The sequence below is a fragment of the Lissotriton helveticus genome, chromosome 9 (genome assembly GCF_964261635.1).
Source record: "Lissotriton helveticus chromosome 9, aLisHel1.1, whole genome shotgun sequence".
Taxonomy (NCBI): domain Eukaryota; kingdom Metazoa; phylum Chordata; class Amphibia; order Caudata; family Salamandridae; genus Lissotriton; species Lissotriton helveticus.
The window spans coordinates 1,243,931,949-1,243,947,529 of record NC_136070.1 but is presented as its reverse complement, the minus strand read 5'-3'; the positions used below and the strand labels follow the sequence as shown (position 1 = coordinate 1,243,947,529).

The following is a 15,581-nucleotide window of genomic DNA, read 5'->3' as shown; positions in this document are numbered from 1 at the left end:
ATGGCTGGTGGGTCCTGGTTTCCGTCCGCTGCTTTTCCACCGCGGTTGGCTTACAACCGCGGCGGAAAAGCACTAATATGGTGACGGTGTCCCTCAGACACCGTCAGCCAGATTAGGATGGGCTCAGAAACATGCTTTTCCGCGGCGGCTTTTCCGCCGTGGAAAAGCATGTGTAACTTCACTGCGGGGGCCCGTTGCGGGCCCCCTAGGTGAAGAGGGGGGTGGGGGGTGCACATGGGGGGTACCTATGGTACCCCCCTGCATTTGTATGCAGAAAGCAGCAGGCACCGCGCGGTGCCTGCCACTTTCTACATACAAATGCAAAGCGTGCATTTTTAACATTGCTGCGGGTGCAGCTTGAAGCTTGGCGGTCACATCCTAATTGCACTGGAGGGACCTCCGCAGGCCATGCGGAGGTTCCCTCCTACTCTATGGTGGCGGACGGACTCAGGTCCGTCCGCCATCATAATGTGCCCCTAAGTAAGGATTAGTTACTTACCTGTAATCCTAGTTCTCTTTCAGGGGTATACTCATTAAAGTCATAAGCACTGAATAATCTCTGCTTCCACTGATCTTCTAGGCACTGCTGCAGAGGACGCATGTGCAATCTTGCGTTTGGAACAATGAAAATGCAAGTGGCCATGGACCCTAGGAGAGAGGACACTTGCCGAACTGTCGGGTAATTGGTCTGAAGAAGAAGATGACCTTTGGACTTGATCGATAACCACCTCTCCTCCGAAGGACACACGTTTTCTCTTTCTGTGTCCAGCAGGGCCCCCAAATAATGGATCCGCTGTGTTGGATTCATGATAGATTTCTGGAAGTTGACTTGAAGACCCAGCCTGGCATGAGGTGGAGGCATATCGATAGATGCTCCTCCAAGAGAGATGGGGACGAACTCTTCAGAAGCCAGTCGTCTAAGTAAGGATATATGAAAATCCTTTTCCTTCGAAGAAAGGCCGCAACTACCGCCATACATTTGGAAAAGGTTCTGGGAGCTGACTTCAAGCCAAATGGAAGCACTGCATACTGGTAGTGATGAGCAGACACTTGAAACCTGAGAAATTTGCGATGTTTCTTGGAAATGGGAACATGAAAATAGGCATCTTTCATGTCGATGGAGCACATCCAGTCCCCCTGATGTAACTGGGGGGAGATCTGATGAAGCGCTAGCATCCGAAATTTCTCTTTCAAAATGTACTTGTTTAAAAGCCTTAGGTCCAGAATAGGCCTGAATTCTGCGTCTGGACCCTTCTTCCTCACTAGGAAAAACCGCGAGTACAAGCCTTGATTTCTCTGCTGAGGAGGAACCTTCTCTATGGCCTTCTTTCCTAGGAGTATACATGCTTCTTTTTGTAAAAGCTTCAAATTCCAATGCAACATTTTCTTTGGAAGAATGAGAGGAGGCGACTTTTTGAAACGGAGATGGTAACCGTTCTGAATGATACCAATCACCCACTTGTCCTTTGTCAGTTGTTTCCACTCGTTTAAGAATGACACAATGCTTCCTCCCACCGGAGTGGCCCACGGCTGAGGAGGAAGACTCCCTTCATTGTTTTTGAGGTTGTTTGGCAGCAGCGAACTGCTGTCTATTTCCTCCTCTACCTTGCCCAGGGCGACGCTGTTGGAACTGCGATCTCTGTTGGTTCTGGCCCTGGTTCTGCGAGGACCAACCTGTTTGTTGATTCCTCTGTTGAAAAGGCCTCTTGTCGTAGGGACAAAAAGTTCCTCGACGTTTAAATTCTCTTTTCTTCTCTAGGCCTACAGCCTTTAGAGAATCCAACTCCACCTTCATTTTTGACATCTCGTCATCTGCATGAGACCCAAACAATGTAGACCCATTGAACGGCAAGTTGACCATTTTCCTTTGAGCTTCAGGTTTTAGTCCAGTAAGACGCAGCCAAGCTGAACGCCTAGAACAAATCCCATGCGCATAGCCATGCGCTGCAAGATCCGCAGAGTCGGCAGCTGCACTAATACTTTGATTAGCAACCAAACCTCTTTCGCCTACAATTTCCAGGAAGTCTTTTTGATCTTCTTTTGGAAGCTTGTCTGTAAATCGAGCCACAGAGTCCCACAAAAGGCGACCATAACGGCCCAGTAAGGCTGCTGCACTGGCCACTCTCATCACCGACCCAGCAGTGTTACACATCCTCCGACCTAAGGAATCCATGCTCTTACAGTCCTTCTCAGGTGGAGCAGAGGAAACAGAAGTTGCAGAATGCGCCTTCCTGGCTGCCGCCACTATAAGGGAGTCTGGAGGCGGATCAGAACGTAAGAATAAAGGATCTTGGTCCGGAGCCTTATATTTCTTCGCAATCCTAGAAGGGCCTGAACCCACAGTGGCTGGAGTCAAGAAAGTTTTCATAGCAGGCTCCAACAAACCAGGAACCAAAGGCAGAAGAGGTCTAGCAGAAGTCTTGTGATGCAAAGTCTCAAAAATGACCGAAGATGTCACTGGGGGAGCTGCCATCACAATGTTGAACGTGTTTGCTCCAGGACATAACACATTGTTAAAGGTGCCTAAGTCATCCACTGGGGATACCCTAGAAGGGGGACTTGACGATATCGTAGGAGAATAGTCTCTATACGAACTTCTACTCGGAGATGACGATGAAGAAGATGATGTAGGCGACCTATTTCGCCTTTCAGGAGTAACAGACTTCTGCCGTCTGCGTTCTCTAGAGCGAGATCTTCCTCTTACCGGAGACCTAGAATATGATCTCCTAGGAACCACAACCTTCTGAGGAGCCGCAACTCTCATACTAGTTAGATTAGCGGTCGGTTGCATCTTCCAGTGTCGCAGGCTTTCCAACCATCTCGGTGACATGTTAATTGGCTGTGCTGCACGCTCAGGAGAGCCCTCCGGCTAAATTTGCACAATCTGAATTCCCAGCGAAGATTTAGAAGACCTTGAAGAGCTACTCCGCTCAGATCGTGGTGAGCCAGATGGAGTTTGTTCTCTGGGAACAATTTGCCTTTCCTCCGACACCGACTGCCTTGAAGTCGAACCAGAGTGAGCCACCACTGAAGAATCCTGGTGCGCAACTTTATCCTGCTGGTCTTGAGGTGTAGAGTCCACCAAAGGCAGTGGAATCACTTCAGACCTCGACAAAGACCTATGGGAGGCCCGAGAGGCTGATCTCGAATGTCTCGATACCGACCCTTCAGCAGGTGGGGGAGACTTAGCCACTGAAACTCTGAAGCATGTCTAGACTTCGATGGAGACTCCAATCTCCTCTTCTTTTCATGTCTGGACGTCACAACATCCTTCGACGTCGATCTCACCTTCTTTGTCGACGTCATTTTTCTCTTTAACAACTTTCGTCTTTCCTTCGACGTCGACCGTCGTCTCTCCTTCGACGTCGACCGTCGTCTCTCCTTCGACTTCGACCATCGTTTTTCCTTCGACGTCGACCGTCGACCTTCCTTCGACGTCGAGTGCTGCTTCTCCTTTGAGAGCTGCTTCTCCTTCGACGTCGAGTGCTGCTTCTCCTTCGGCGTCGAATGCTGTCTCTCTCTCAACGTCGAGTGATGTTTATCCTTCGACGTCAAACTCCGTACCCCCGACGTCGTCCTTACTGCAACAGATGTCTTGACGTCGAGAGACTCTTCGACGGCGACTGCATCGGCGTCGACTTCTGCCTCACCGGTGATGTCCTCGACGCCGATGGAGCTTTTGAAGGAGATCTCGACGTTGAACGAACCTTTTTCGACGTCGACGCTTCCTGAAGACGCTTTTTCTTGGCTGAAGCTTCAGGAGACGCAGATCTTTGACGCTTTTCACGAGAAGAGGGCCTCCCAAATGAAATCAAGCTTTTAGGCCCCTTTCCTTCTCTCTCCAAACGACCATGAAGCCGCATCTTCTCCCTTTCCCTCAAAGTCCTGCTGGAAAGGTTAAGGCAATGATAGCAATCTTCAATCTTATGAGTAGAAGGAAGACAAACCACACAAACAGTGTGTGGGTCAGATTTTGACATTTTCTTCCCACAGGAAGGACATTTATAAAACAAAGGTGGCATAACTGACTAAAAAACTCCAACAGTTTAGTCAGAAAATAAATGAAAGAATAACACCACTAGAACTAAATCTTGTCAAAAAAGACAGGAAAAAAACAAATTTTGACTGAAAAAAAAGTCAAATTTAGCCCAGCTCAAGTTCCAGGTTCCTCACAGAACAAGCCGGAAAAAAGAACTGACCTAACTGTCACCTGTGGTGCATGATGGGAGCAGGGTTGCTCCTGGAGGCCTTAAAGGCAAAGTGCTCAGATTCTCTGGGGCCTTAAAGGCGAGGTGCCAGTCTGATTTTCTGTACACAGACATTTATTCATATGCAGCCTTGTTAGGCTAATTGGCTTTTACAACAGATTATTTGATGAAAATAAAGGGTATTTATGTTATGAAGAGCATTTCTAGGCTCTAGCCTGTTTATTGCATTGGTGTATGGAGTATTTTCACACTGCAGTGTGTAATAAGGTTTTTATTAGCCTATATATTATGTTGGGCTGCATATTATGGGTTTATACATGTATATGTGTATATTTTGGTTTAGTACTATGTACTAATTTATTATATATTTACACATATATATGTATATTGTTATATGTTCCGGGTTCCCGCTCAAGGGCGGAGATTATTCAGTGCTTATGACTATTAATGAGTATCCCCTGGAAGAGAACCAGAGGAACACAGAACAACGGATTCATGCAGTACAATAAACTTTTGAAGCTCTCATGTGATACAATAATCTTTTGTCCACCTAGGCGCAGATGTAGACCTTAAGGATCTCCTAGGAGCAACGTTTGCATTTCCACCCCTTTGAGCATCGACTTGGGGATCAACACTTCCCTATGAGGAACAATTATGTCCATGCTCCAGGTTTGCCCATTTGCAAGCTGAACTACATTCCTTCCCACTTTGATTACCTTCATGGGTTCTGAGAACCTTGTGGCCTCCCTTCTGCGTGGTTTAGGAAGGTCCACGCGGACCCAATCACCTTCTCTGACCGTGCGAGATTTTACATGTTTAGTTACATCATACCTGACCTTATACTTGGCTTGGTGATCGACCACTCGTTTGCTAATCTCTTCACGATTCACAGCACAGGTGTTCTGCCTTTTTAGAGGAGGTGAGAGTCTGGTTTTGGGAACCCTACCCTTCAATGAACTAAAGGGGGACACCCCTGTGACAAAGTTAGGAGTTGTACAATAGGCCCAAAGTGTGTCTTGCAAAGTGTCTTCCGCCGAGATACCTAAGATCTCTGCACGCTGTATACACTCTTTTAATAGGCGGTTCATGCGTTCCACCAACCCGTTGGTACTAGGACAATATAAGGCCGTTTTATGATGGGTGATACCTATTTCCGATAGGGATTCAATCGTGCTGTCCGAAGTAAACAGCACCCCATTATCGGTTACCAGGATGTCGGGGATCCCTTCCTCAAAGAATACATCTCTCATGAAGCTTATCAGTACCTTCGTGTCTATCTGGTGCACACACTTATAAACCACCCACCGAGTGTGGTAATCCACTATGACCAGTATGAATCGTTCCTTCAAGCTCTTGAGGTTGAGGGAACTAATGATGTCAAGGGCTAGTTTGGACCATGGACTATCTGGTACCGTAACAGGGGATCGGGGTTTCCTTGCCTGCTGTATTTTGTCCGATTGGCTGCACTCAAGACAGTCCCTCACTGTGTGTTCAGCCATGGTATCCATCCCCGGCCACCAGTAATCCAATTTTATTTTGTTCTTAGTAAGGCTACGCCCCAAGTGACCGATATGGGCTAAATCTACAATTTTTGGTCTAAGTGCTACAGGTGGAACCATTTTCTATCCCCTACAAACCGTCCCCTCTTGAATGTTCAATTCCAGTTTTACCTCCCAGAAACCGCTCAATGGCGTGGCGACCTTACACTTCTCATTAGGCCACCCCTTGACAATAAGGCTTTTAAGGACCTTAATTTCCTCATCATTACGTAAGCACTCCTCCCATTCTTCTTTGCTTAGCCAAGACGATTTAAGGATCATTTCATTAGCTTCAACTAAGGTTGCACAGTCATCAACATCAGTAGGTGAGCGAGAAAGGAAATCCGCTACTACATTTTTTGAACCTGGCGTATACTCTACATTGAAATTGTACCCTTCCAGTCCCAAAATCCATCTTGCTATCCTTGGTGTGGTTTTTTCAGACCCCTTAGTTGTGAAAGCATACATGAGGCGTTTCTAGTCGGTCTTCACAGTGAAGGGAATATCCCACAGTGAGAATCGGAAATGTTTGATGGCCCATGCAAGTGCTTCTTTTTCGACCTAAGAGTAATTTACTTCTGCTCCTTTAAGGGCGCAAGAAGCGAATGCAACCACTTGTTCCTTGCTGTTGATGACTTGGGTGAGACTGGCACCCAACCCTTTATTACTTGTGTCAGTGCATAGGGCAGTGGGTTTAGTGGGATCAAATCTGCCCAAACAATGGGGCGGAGGCAATGCTCTCCTTCATTGTGATGAGCGCCGCTTGACAATCCTCATTCCACACAAAAGGGGTCCTTGCTTTGAGTAATAACCTCAACCGCTCCACAATACTCACATCATTTCTGACAAACTTAGCGCAGTACTCAGATAACCCCAAGAATGATTGAACACACGCTGGAGCGGCTGTCCCCTGAATGGCTTCCACTAGGTCAACCTTAGGTTTTATTCCATCCTGAGAAATAGTATGACCTAGGTACTCTACAGATCCTACCCCTATACAACATTTAGCCTTCTTTAATGTCAAAACCTGCTGCTTCCAATTTGCTCAACACTCTCCTCAAGATAGTGTTATGTTCTTAAAGATCTTTCCTGGAAATGAGGATATAATCCTGGAAGCACATGGTACACGGGAGGTCCTTCAGTACATGTTGCATGATCCTCTGGGAGGCAGTGGCTGCTGAGGCCAACCCAAAGGGCATGCAAATGTACTGGAATGCCCCCAGCTGAGTTATAAATGAGGTTAAGTGGCAGGAGTCAGGGTGTAGCTCTACCTTGTGGTAGGCGGACGAGAGGTCTAACACACTGAAACAACTGCAACTTTGATTAGGGTAAGGACCTCATGTATATATGGCAAGGGATGCCTATCCACCCATATGTTCTTGTTTAAGTCTCATAATCTGATCTCCTTGCTGGACGCCTGGGTCGTGAGGACAATCGAGGCCAACCACTGTGAGCTTTCTATTGGTTCGATAACCCCCTGTGACAAGAGTTTGTCTAACTCGGCTTGGAGGAGTGTTGCATCATGTGTGGTATGGGCCTGACCCTGTGAGTCACTGGTCTAGCATTAGTTTTGAACTTGATGAATCCCTTCTGCGTGATGTAGATCTTACCCACTGTACTCGTCTCTTTAAACCCTATATTCATGGTTGTCATGCATATCAAGGGTATGGGGTCCCCACTGTTACCCCCTGGATGGATGTCGGGAGGCTGCATGCCCTGTTGCCACGAGGGAATTTTTTTGTAAATGCCTCAGCTTCCACCAAGGTATAGGGTGAGCAAGAATCGGCAAACACTGTCACCTTTTGTCCAAGGTGATGGTACAAGACGGGAAATCATTAGTCTTGTTGCCACTTTGTAACTGGAACATCAGTTTGGCTACCTGGGGCGGTTCCTGTTCAATAGCCAGTATGGCTTTGGAATGTTGATCTCTACAGACCCTGGACAGTGGCACCTCCTTCCGCATTTGTGACAGGTAACTGATCTGGCTTGACACCCTACATAATTAGCAAGATGACTAGGGCTACCACACCTATAAAATTTGAGCTTGGTTACTGCAGAAAGAATACTGGGTCCCTTATTTTTGCTCTCTTGGAGTTTATTCCAGAAAATCTACTCTCAAAGGGGCAATATGTTTGCAAACAATAGTTAGGACAAGAGATTTATGTCAGATGATATTTCTGTATATAATATTCTGACATATAGCCAGCACTGCTCCCTGAGGCACTCTGCACGTCACAAAGTTGGATTTAGAATTGAAAGCAGCAAGAATCACTCAATGAGTTTCTAATGACAGGAAGGAATCTGTTTATGAGAGGGATTTTTATGTCAGGTAGAACTTAGCTTGTGCTGGTGGCTGGCATGGGCCCCAACCGAACTCTACAAAACGTCCCTAACGGACTGAAAGCCTGCCCTACCATTCCCGTCCATGAACTGGCACCCATCACCTGTCTCAGTAAATGTGACTACAGGTCACGCAGGGGTTCTTCATAATGGTGTCTGACCATCAGAAGCTGTCATCAGTGAAGGCACCAGAGGCTGCCACTGCGCAATCAGTGCTTCTTTATTAGATAATGTGCCTAACATTCTGCTGGGATAGGGCTAGACATAGATTTCACTCAAATGCAGAGGAGCAGCAGGCACTGCCGGTAAAATGATGAGCCCCAGATTGAAGAACCTGAAGCCACCCACTGCACAGCAGCTGAAGCGAAGGCTGATTGAAATGTGGGTGTGCATTCAATCTTCATTTCCTCTGGACTCCCAGGGGCATATTTACAAGCCCCTATCGCCATCAAAACGTGTGATGGCGATAAGGGCCTCACCTAATTTATAGGGCAGCATTAACCCACTTAACGTGGCTTAAAGCTGCCTTGTAAATAAGGCCCCCTCTCACGCTATGCTTAGCGTGAAAGGGGCGGGCAATGGGTGTTGCTGTGGGCATTCCACCGCAATGCCCATTGATTCAGACGCTGCCTCATATTTACAAGGGAAAACCTAGTCTTACCCTGGCACAACAAGGAGAAATTTTCATTTCTCCTTGTTTTTGCTGTTTTCATTCATTTGTGCTGCGTTGTGCAGCACACATGAAAACAGCTAAAGGCCAATGATTGTTTCGATACAGGAAGGTCCCCCTTCCAGCACATAAACAATCATATTTTTAAAAGCTGTTTTGCAACTTTTGTGTGTGCTGCATTAAGCAGTACACATAGAAGTTACAATGCAGCATTTTAAGATTGCTTATTGGTAGGATGGTCCCCCTTCCAGCACATAAACAACCTTCCCCTGAATGCAGACACCATTACACTATGGTGCTAGGGTGCGCGTATTAGCACTAGGCATCTAAACCTAGCGCCAGCGCAGGGGGAAATGCAGAGCTGCACCATATTCTTGTAAATATGGTGCAGCCCTGTGTTTCAGAAGTGGCGGAGCATGTCTCTAAGCCAAGGAGACTAACGACATGCTCCGCCACTTCTTTGTAAATATGCCCCCTAGAATGCACCAAGCAGCACTGAAAGAGTTCAGGCACCACCTGCCTTCCAGCAAAAGAAAATACAAAAAACGGTAAATAGTATGCTGGAATTACCAACCCGAACTTGGAGTGGTAACTCATTTGCAATGCAGAAGGGGTCCGTTTGGACCCCTTCCAATTTATGTAATTCTGTAAGTTTCAGGGGGAGAAGGCAGTGGTTACCAGGACCACTTCCAACTCTCAGTGAAAAGGGAAAATCCTAATTTTGTTTGTTAAAAGTAGCCCAGTTTCATTTTTAAATAAGGATTGCTTTAAAAAAAAGTTTTAATTTTAATACAGTCACTCACATGAAGGGCTCCTGACCCTTCCAGGCCACCAACACTGTGATTCTGGCAAATCTTACTGAGTCACAATTTGCGACTCACCTCATGAAAATTAATGAAGTTGGTTGGATTAAGACCCACTTTGAATACAAATTTTGTGAACCGACCTGTTAGCAGGCGCGGCCGGTTCAGGTAAGAGCGTTGGGGGGGCCGGGGATTCGACATACGACAGGCTAGGGAAAATAAATAAAATAAAAAGAGCGCAAGGTAAGTGGTTTTATTTATTTTCCCTATCCCGTTGTACGTTGACTCCCCCCAACCCCTACCCTTCACTGCTCTTACCTGTAACGGCCGTGCCTGCCTATTAATACATAGGTCAGTTTACTAAATTCTACACTTTTCACAAAATTCCAACAGTTTTTGCGACCAGTGCATTGATATATTTCGGACCCATATTTGTTAGTAAAAAATACGACGTTAAATGAATCCCTGCACGGGGAATTAAGCTGTTAAAAAATAAAAAGCTTTCCAACTTAAATAAGGTGAGGTATTATTCTTTTTCTAGAAGGATTTACCCAATAGATGGATTGCATATTCCCTTTGCTGAAATACGCATTTGCTTGTAGCAGATCAAAATCGCATTTGAATTAGTCAAAGGCAGAGAATACATGTATTAGAATATGCTTTCTATATACCTTTCTAATCCATACGACAGCTTCACAGTCAATTCTGAGTGATGAATATGTACAGTACTGAGGAGGAGTCCACAACACATTTCATTTATGCCAACCTCTGCTTTTAGCCATCTAATAGTTCCACCCAGGAGGTGTTTGACTTGCAAATAAATTTGTCCAACCTATCTCAGTATGGGAAAAGATTAAAGAAGAGCGGTTGAAAAACCCTAACACATGCAAGTTTGTAGGTTTGCACAGACTCAAAAGGATTCCTTCCCTGAAAGTATTGCTTCCCGCTGCTTCCAGCCGTAGTGTGTAGATTTGTAAAAAGATGGGAAATAAGAGAATTGCTAGTACTCAAACTCTGCTACAGTAGGAGCCTTGGCATAATCAGAGATGCTTCTATCAGAGCTCTTATATAATGAGAATGCTGCCATAATTTGTTGACGCACTGCTTGCCACCAAGGGACAAGTAGATTTTTTTTACAGGAAAAGATTTATGAAGCATCCTGTCCGATGGACAAGTAAATATGTTATTAAATTCTATACCCCTGAACAGTATTTGCGATTTGGGTACCAGAAGAATGATTTCAAATGGTTGTTAGGGCCGACAAAAATTGAAGAAGCAGATACGTATGGATATCTTGCCATGCAATTTTCATCTAACCTGAGCTGGAAAGACCATTGTGAAATGGTAAAAGCAAATGCCTTACCGACACTAAGGTGGGTTATGTAAATTTGAAGAGAGTATGGGGGGGCTGGATATAAGTCCAGTATTAACCACATTTAAGGCATAGGTTCAGACCACGTTTGTATATGGATCCAAAATGTTATGCCTAAGTGATATGCAGCATTGAGAAACTATTGAGCTCACCAAAGTCGGCTGTGATTCAAGCAATGAGGTTGAAGACCGGGCTGGGTTTAACCTCTCTGAGAGAACTACTCTCAAAGTTTGGAATATGGTCCTAGATTCAGGTTGCATCTTCATGTAGAGATGAGATAGTGAAAAGTGAATTATAATGGACTGGAAGTCTAAGAAGAGATATTCCACATAATGAAAAGCAGTTTTTGTGTGGCTCTCCCATTATTTTAGAATTCGTAATTCTCCCCAAAAACGAATTGTGTTTACTAATTGAGAGATAGAGATCTTAGGTATGTAGTATTCACTCATGGGACGCGTGGAGTAATCTTCATTCCTGTATCTATTTCCCTTGGCTAATTATGAAATGAGACAGGAAACCCTTAGATGAAGGATTGGTCTTAACCCGTTTTATTCTTCTTCAGAGGCAGCTGCGCAAATGTACCACCTCTCATATTTTATTGGACTGTTTTTATTTTGTGAAGTGAAGATGGAGAATTGTAATGAAATATGAGGTGCTTAATCATTGTGAAGCTGTGAAATTGTTATCTATAAGCAGTTCCACGGTGTGGCATATGCAATTGGGTGGTTCTTATTATCAGTAAAGCTTAAAATTTCAGACCAATGTTGAGGGTCGATACAGAATGGCTAAATTGGCTTGGTTTTATGTGAGGTAAAGAAGGATATTTGTATTTAGATGTTTTATTGGATTGTAGTTGTTTGATCTCGTTTTAATTGTAAATGTTTGATATGTACAGTCTAAATAAACGTTGTGTGCGTATAAATATAAAAATATATTTAAATATATATATATGTGTATATATATATATATATATATATATATATATATGTGTGTGTGTATATATATATATATATGTTATAACGTTCACCCATTTACAGATCACTCACAGGATTGACAAAGTAATACATTTTATTCTATGAAGACGCGTTTCAGCGATATGCCTTCCTCAGTGCTAAAATGTATACACAAAGCGTACAGGTTTCAATTAATTAAAATAGTGAACACTTATTCCTCATTGGTACCTTAAAAAAAGTGGCACATGAAAAGGGACTGTGCAAATGTTATTCTCATTGCGGCGTCATGTTAGTGAAACAGTGTACTCGTACTATGACAGGAATGTACAGTAATAGGGCATGCAGTGGATGTGAGGACAATGACCTGTGGTGAAATATGGAAGTGAATGACTTATCGAGGCATCAAAGTCAGTTTGAAATATAATAACTACAACGAATATATTGCTTCACTAACATGGCTGCTGCAATGAGAGGAACATTTGCACCGTCGCTTTTCATATGTCACTTTCTTTAAAGTACATATGTCCCTTCTGGGTGACGTATGAGACTGCAGTGGTGACTATCCTGGGAGGACTGGCACTGCCTTCATCCCTTCCCTTATATCTCCTAACCCCTACACCCTTTAGGCGCATTCTATTGGCACTCGTAAATACCGGGTGCGGGGGGCATTGACTGCTTTTAGATGGTACTGGATGTACTGTCTTTCCTCCTGCAGATTGTGGGTACCAAGTGAGTGGAGTCTTGACAAAGGTAGTTGTAGGAGATTCAGAAGTGCCGTATTTTGTTTTTTGAGGTTATGGGCGATCTCCTTGAAGGCCATCATGTTCCTGTCATTGGCTTAGATCTTGATGGTTCTCTTAGTATAAATGTTGTTAGGGAGATTTCTGCTAATGTTGCGCGGATTGACCATGAGGTGTGCGTGACCACTTTGGATTTCTAAAAGGTTTTTTATGTTACGTATGGATCTGGATTTGTGGTAAAGGAGAAAGGCGAGTCCTGGGGATTGATGTCCTCATTGTGAGGGCTTCTGGGTTCGCTCTCATGATGGCATTTTCAAGTCTTTTTCTGTTATTTACTGCTCAGGTCTAAGAAGCTTTACTGTGAACAGGGCCGGACTGGGAACAGAAACCGGCCCTGGCAAACAGCTCGGCCGGCCCACAGGGGTGGGTGGGGGTTGGGGGTGCGGCCGAGCCGCTTGCTAGGGTCGGTGTCAGACGGTTTTGTTACCGGATACCGATATTGCAGGGTCCCGGTAACAAAAACGGCCCCCAAGGGCCCCCAACCTGGCAGCCCACTGGGGAAATGCCCGGTGCCCGCTATGGCCAGTCTGGCCCTGACTGTGAATTCTGATGGAGAACACATTCTCTATACTTTAAAACCACAAACACTTGAGCTTGCTTTATTGAGTCCCAGGGAATGTGCGGTAACAGCATTCACTGACTGACAGCATTGCTGTGGGACCGTGGCTGTTTCAGAAATCACCAGAAGACTAATGCCAGTGACTGCTGAGTAGTTTAGGGGGAAGCGAGGATATGTGCTTTAATTGTGTTGGCCTCCTTTCATGTAAATGCATGAAGCAGCTGTGCGAAGAAACAGCCCTTGGTGTACAGTGGGCCCATTCGGAACCCTGTCAATGGACCACATTTATGAAGTGCTTTCCATGGCAGGGATCGCCGCACTCCGGCAGAACAAAGGCAAGAAAGATGTCAGCTTTTCTCTGAAAAGCCCGGTCAGAAACCCTGCCCTCTGCTACACTCAGTAGACTCGAGCTCTCGAAAACGAACCCTGCTTGTGGACGATCTGAACAGTTCAAAGTTCCTTCAGCACCGACCTCGGCCTACACAAGGGAACTGAGTGCAGTCAAGGGGTCTGAGTAAAGTCACCGGTTCACTGAGAAATAGGAAAACAGGCGATAAATGGACAGGGATGAGTTATATGCGTGCTTGTACGTAGGTAGAACTGGCATATGGAAGAATTTTCGAAGACACCAGTGATATCTAATATTTGTATAATGCTCCATAGGTTAAAAAGATTTTGCGACGACTGTCTACACTACAGCCATATACTCAAATTGGACGATTGTTTTACGATTTGTGGCTCTTAGGGTGGAAATGACCTACCCCCAGATTCATCAAAGTCCTGTTTTGCGAGTCCTTAATAGCGATTTTTAAGGAATCGCTATTAAAGACTCGCAAAACAGGATGCATGTAGAAATCGCAATAATTTTTGCGACTTCTACTGCTTCCTTATTTGCGATTTGCTAATTGCTAATCGCAAATAAGGAATGGCTGTCCCATTCATTCCTATGGGCCTAAAGGCACATAGGAATGAATGGGGAGTCATTCCTTATTTGCGATTAACAATTATCGAATCGCAAATAAGGAAGCGATTTCAAGGGTGCCAGGGTGTCCAAAGGACACCCTGTAGCACCCTGAAATGGTAATGTACACTGGTGTTGCGCACACACATGTCCAAAGGACATGTGTGTGTGTAACATACAACTTAGAAAAATGCACTAAAGTGCATTTTTCTAAGTTTTCGCTATTTACCACGTAGTTAGACTTCGCGGTAAATAGCAGCCCCAGATTGCGAATTCGCAATTTTAAAATTGTTCATAAATTGCATTTAAGGAATCTCAAATTGAGATTCCTTAAAATGCAATTATTCGCAATTTAGCGATTTCTAGAATTGCGATTTTTGCATTTGGGATGATGAATCCCAAATGCAAAAATAGCGCTCGCAAAGGACCAGATTCTCAGAATCTGGCCCTTTGCGAGCAGGTTTTGGCTTGATGAATCTGGCTGCAAGTCATGTATGAGGAAGCCTGACATTTAAAGCCTCCCGACCCTATCGGCATCATACAGATCTCATTTGTCTGGAGTGTACAGGATGAAGAGGAGTGCAGGATTGGTATGATGAATGCTACTTGTCCAACAAATATCATGAACAAAAATATTGCAATATACAAATACCACGACAAAAATATCAGAATCCAAAATATGAAGTTAACATCCTTTATATTTAACTACAAACATATCATCAAAAATATTGTAGACCAGAATATCATAAAAAAATAGGTAAGTATATCAAAATAGCTACATACATATATCTACATAGATGCATATATGGAATAAATACCAACACTGGTGTTTGATACACACTCTGAGTGATCGCATTGTTACAGTTTTAGATTGGAGATTTCTGTTGGCATGCTCCGCCAACACTGTGCGATCCTCTGCGAGGGCGGGGGAAGGCAGAAGGAGCAAACAAACCCGACATACATGCATATATATATATATATATATATATATCCAAGCTCCAAAACATCCAAGGGTTTTAACCCATAAAGAAAGTAGCACTCGCAGGGGTAGTTCCACCAAAGATTTTATTTCGGGAACATTACAGCAACGACACGTTTCGCCATAGGGCTTCTTCAAATTGTGCAAGGAGCCGCGGCGCCTGTCTGCCTATAACAACGTCACCATGTTATCAAAAAGCAAGGAAGGACTATAGTACATATTTACAAACGGCCGCCATCTTATGTATATATATATATACACACATATATACATACACACACACACATATATATATATATATATATATATATATATATATATATATATAGATAGATATATATCAACACTCCGACAAGCTTGCCGTCAAAAACAGCACCTTTTAGGAGAAACGTACACTT

At 44.3% G+C, this 15,581-nt stretch overlaps 1 protein-coding gene across 18 annotated transcripts in view; it reads right to left on the bottom strand.

Annotated features, from left to right (window-relative positions):
- LOC144782416 (renalase-like) overlaps positions 1–15,581 on the bottom strand; it is a 916,893-nt gene that overhangs the window by 190,458 nt on the left and 710,854 nt on the right. The window lies entirely within an intron of this gene.